Here is a 5,336-nt window from a genome sequence, read left to right as displayed (position 1 = left end):
AGCCTAAGGTACAGTCTCCTAAACCATGGGATCAAGAGTACAGTTCTCTAACCATACAACCTACGGTATAGTCTCCTAACAGAATAACAGATATGCATAGCTGAAATAAACTGTAGTAACCAGCAATAGGCATAAAGTACAGTCTATAGCAAGAATAATAAGAAAATGCATAACTGTAATAAACTGTACTCACCTGCGAGGCTTGTGCAACTGACTGTAAACATACACAGATAAAGATAGTCAGAGCAAAAGCATATAACCTGTATGCATGTCAATCATATGCAATCACCAAAATGCATCAATCATAATTAATGCAATCTGTGCATATGATGCAAATGACATGGTCACCCCTGACGCCAGTCAGAATCTCACACACAATGGTGAGACCGCGTGGGTAGGGCTGTGACACCGTGCACTCTGCCGTGACCGAGTGGACGGGATGCACGGAGTACACCTATCCTCCAACCTCACTATAGGAGGGAGCGCCATGCTCTCATCTCCCGGTACACAATGACGGGGAGGGACCCCGGTGTGCTACCACGCTGCCTATCACACTACCCATGAGTGGAGCCTCCAGCGGAGCACCACCGAGCAACCTACACACCCTATGTGCTGTGCCACTACCCATGCAGTGGTCACGTGGTGCGCAGGTCAATGTAGCCGGCCGACGAGCTCAACAATAATGGAGTCGTCAATCGCCCAGCATGCAATCATGCGATATGGTGCATGCGGCTACAATATATCATACCTGAACATATCCTCCATATGTGTAGATGCCAAACAGACAAACACATATATAACGATGATAATAAACAGCATAAACCAAAGACATCACATATAACAATGATGTAAGTATCATGAATCCAAGAGCATGTATCACACATGTAAAGCAACTAATCCAGTAGAGTAGAGCACTATAGATATGCATCTCTATGGTCATATATACACATGGCAAGAGATATAATATCCAATCCTGAAATAAAGCAACTAGCAGATGAAACATGTGATAGGTATCAACTAGCTAAAACCAGGGAAGAAATGATCTACTATCTACCACTAGTAAATATATATAAGCTACACATATCATAAGACATTATCAAAAGATAGGTCAAAGGGTACCCGCCTCAAATAGAAGGTACAGTCAATCAAAATCCGAAGTCAACGTCGAGACGCCTGTCTCGAATCAGAATCCTGTGTCAAACAACATATATATTTTATTTAGCTAAATCCCAATGAAATAGCTAAATAAATTTCCCCCACTAAATTAGGGCAAAACCCTAACCACCACAATCACAACTTACCAATTTAAATCTAATGGTCGATTAGGGTTAGTTACCTAATCCCTAATCATCAATTAGATTATAAATCCAACGGTTGACTAGGGTTAATTACCCTAACCCTAATCCGTTCCATTAGATTAACTCTAAGCAAATAAATCTAATCACGATATTCCAATCAACACAAAATCTACAACTAACATGTATAAAAATCTCTTCACATACCTCGATTCACAGCCCCTATTGCTTGCTGGATCAAGGTTGCTGCTAAAATCACTTCACGATCACCTTCCCAACACCACAACAACAGGACCTCACTGCTCTAATCGAGTTGCTGTTGAAACAATATATTGTTGGATCATAGAGCAATCCACAGAACAGGTCCTCACTGGAATAAACCGGATGAAGCAATGAATTAAGCTAGAATTCATTGATCAGATTAAGATTGAAGATCACATAGCACATATTAGATTACACCATGGAAATCATAGATCAAACAACACCCTAATCTTACCTCAACCGATTGTATCCAGGAGGTGTCACCCAATCCGTGACCTAAATCATCCACAAAGAGAAGAGGATCAGATTTGATCAAGGGAACAGCAAGAACGTGATCCGATTCCTTTCCCAAACCAGAACAGAGCATTGATCCGTGAATCAACAAGAATCCGATGATGAATCAAGAGGGAAATTGACAAGACGGGTTTCGGTTGAGTCTAGCTTACCCTCGCAGACGATCGAGTGGCACAATTACGGACTAGGGCACCTCTCTAAGCTTCGGTGGCCGATGGTGGAAGGAGACGCAATCCGGCGATGCCCTGCCTCCAAGATCACTACTAGGTGATGCCGCTTGGTCCAATCCGGCCAGCAAAAAGGGTAATCACACTGTGTCCAGCATGAGGAGCGAAGAGGAATGGTCTACCGATGGGAGACGATACATGATCTGTCTCTCACCGTGCCCTAGCCACAGCGCCTTCGACGATCGGCCTCCAAATCCGCCGGACAGAACCCCCCGATCAGATCCAGCTCCTCGGCACCGTCGAGCTCCTGTGATGAGTCTCCTTCGGCCTTGGCTTCGAGTGATCCGCGAGAGAGGAACAGAGAAGAAGAGGGGAGGTCGGCTCACGTCGGGGCAGAGAGGGGAGGAGATCGGGGAAAGAGAAGGATCGGCGATGGGGTTTGGGGGAGAAGAGAAATAAAGGAAATGAATTTATATATTAACACATTTCCTCACTTAAACGGGTATCCTAAACAGGCTTTATCTGAACCCAAAGTTGATCCCCTCAAAACCCTCCGTACGAGCTCCGAAAAATTCCCAGAAAATTTCTAAAAATTCCGGAAAAATTCTATAAGGCTATTTCCCAAATAACCTTATTTATTTAAATTTTTCCGAGATCTCACATATCAGATATGTAGTAGGGCTTTTGCTTGGATTTTAGATGTTATATCAATACATTAACATAAGTCTAGGTAAAAATCTAAAAATATAGTAATCAAGTTAAGTAGTCCTTCTTAGTAGATAACTAGTTGTATACAATTACATAACTTGATTAACTAAGTAAATGCTGCAATTTTCTAGTAGCCAGTTAGTAACTAAATATTAGATATTTAAGGATACATTGTAGATGAAAATTATTTTTTTAAAGTAGTATCAAGTTAAGGGGCAGGCTATTTGAAAATTGCTTTCAAAGAATTTTTTTACAAGTTGTTTCAGACTGTTGATTTGCAAATTCTGTTGTAACTTTATTGAAACATATTTTGCAAATACTTCCAAAATTATTCCATAATTTATTTCAAGATGTTTTGAAACATGTTTTGAAAATTACTTTATTGTCTTGAAAATACTTTAAATATAACTTGCAAAAGTCTTTAAATATATTGTAAAGCTTCTTCAAAAACTTGCTTTAAATTTGCTTTGAAAACCCCTTGCAAATATTTTTTTTTCACAATTTTTAACTTTATCAAATTTTGTTTTGAAAAATATTTTGAAAATATTTCTAAACCTAATTTGCTTAATTTCTTTGAAAATTGTTTTGATTTTCTTGAAGTCTTTTTGCCCTTCCCTGAAATAGATATATAAAACTTTATTGTTTTATAAATTTACTTGTTTTTTTAGTATACTTATATGCATATTTTTTTATAAATACCAAAAGGGGAGAGTCAGAGTTTAAGAAAGAAAAAGTAAGAAAAATAAGAAATTCAAAAACAAAACTTAACTCTAAAAAATGATTAAGAGATTAAACACAAATAAAATCATTTTGATTTCTCTTAAATCATTTTTTGCTATTTCTTGTTACATTATTTTTTCTAACTTTAACCCAGGTTATCATTGTATCAAAAAGGGAGAGATCATTGGTACAGTTGGCACCAATGGTCAAACCTAAGTTTTGATGAATGACAAGTGGATTAAAGTTAGATGTGTTGTGATTTAACCTTTCTACCAAGTGTACAAAATTTAACTAGTCTGACACTATACTGAAATCTAGTTAGCTCTGGAGGACCTGATAGCTGGTGTAGAAGTCCAAATAGGTCAAGAAGTGACCCGATATCTAATAGGAACTCCAGTTGTGTCCGCGGGTCCTGACAGGCTGAAGTTTTGATCTACAGACTTGACAACTAGCAGGAAGACCTGGTGGATTGAAGTAAAGTTAAGCAATTCTGCATGGTAAGTTATATAAGTCATTGGAGGAGAGTGATCTAGTGAGGACAAGTCCTTTTTAGGGACTTTAGGTGCAGGTCCAATTTAGGTCTATTCTGAAAACTTAAATTGAGACCATTACTAGATCCTGGACTCGAGAAGATAGGGTCTAATTAATACTACTATTTTATAAAGTGTACTAACTATATTTTACAGGTTAAATATTTTTTTAGCCTAACATATTTTACAGGAGCAAAAATGGATAAAAAGTTTTGAGTGAAAAGTACTCGAGGCGCCTCTTATGCTTGTGGAGGCACCTCAGAGGCTTGGTCGAAGGCCCACACAGAAGGGCATAGAGGAGCCTTCCATGAGAAGGAAGACGCCTTGAAGCAGGGCACTGAAAGTGCCTCAGAGAGCTTTGAAGACGCCTTTAGTCAGATAACGCAGAAGATCTCAGCGACGATAAGAAGTGGAGTTCTTGAGATAAAAATTTTAAGGTTGAAGGCGCCTCCAGTGGCATTAGAGACGCCTCCAATCTTCTTTAAAAGGGATGTTCGACCTCTTCTTCAAACACAACTCTTCTATAAGCTTCTACGCAATCGTTCGACGCTTCGACTGCTTCGACTGCTCCGACATCATATTGTTATTCTGCTATGACACTACTATGTCCGACTACTGCTGAGGAGTCGTCTAACACTAAGCTTGATCTGATCATCTTCCAAAGTGTTGGGTAACAAAAATTTATTTTTGTACTTAATTACTGCATAAAGAAAAGTATAGTATGTTACACTTATCCTTGTTTTTTCCATCTGCACTCGATTCCCTCTTTTGACTGTTCCAGAAGAGGATTATAGTGGATTGCCCATTGATACAGTTTGAGAGATCATATGTCTTGGAGTAGGTGTCACCAAAGTCTCTGAACCAAACAACTCCTCGAGTTATTGTGTTCTTATTTTTCGTTTATGTTTTTGTTTAATTTCACTGCACACTTTGCTTTATAAAATAAAAAAAGAAGATAGTTTTTAAAATATATGTAATTCACTCCCCCCCCCCCCCTCTCACGTGCGTAACGATCTAGCACTTTCTACTATTCCATTTTGTTAGGTATTTTAGGACATGAAAATTTATGGTGATAACCATTTTCTAAGTAAAATTTGTTGAACCTATGATTTTTAAATTTACCATCATTATCACTCATAAGTCTTTTGATTTTCAAGTTTTTTTTTCATTTTCTATTTGTTTATAAAAATTACTGAAGCTTTCAAATGTTTTGTCTTTATTTCTTAAGAATTTTATTCAGGTGAATTTTGAATAATCACCAAGTATTACTAAACAGTATAAACTTCAATTTATTAATTTAATTCCATGTAAGTCAAATAAGTCTAAGTGTTATAATTCAAGTATTGAATTGGTTTGAGCTT

The 5,336-nt window shown here is 37.8% G+C and overlaps 1 long non-coding RNA gene across 1 annotated transcript; it reads right to left on the bottom strand.

The window, feature by feature from the left end:
* Positions 1-1,130: 1,130 nt before the first annotated feature.
* Positions 1,131-2,029, bottom strand: LOC122007495. The gene is made up of 4 exons (XR_006118993.1): positions 2,003-2,029; positions 1,792-1,832; positions 1,503-1,665; positions 1,131-1,191 (listed from the first exon to the last, which is right to left on the bottom strand). It is a non-coding gene; the product is annotated as an uncharacterized LOC122007495 (long non-coding RNA).
* Between the last annotated feature and the right edge of the window lie 3,307 nt (positions 2,030-5,336).

The sequence above is a fragment of the Zingiber officinale genome, chromosome 1A, assembly GCF_018446385.1.
Source record: "Zingiber officinale cultivar Zhangliang chromosome 1A, Zo_v1.1, whole genome shotgun sequence".
Lineage (NCBI taxonomy): Eukaryota > Viridiplantae > Streptophyta > Magnoliopsida > Zingiberales > Zingiberaceae > Zingiber > Zingiber officinale.
Note: the sequence above shows the minus strand (reverse complement) of the source record. Positions and strands in the feature narration are given on the sequence as shown.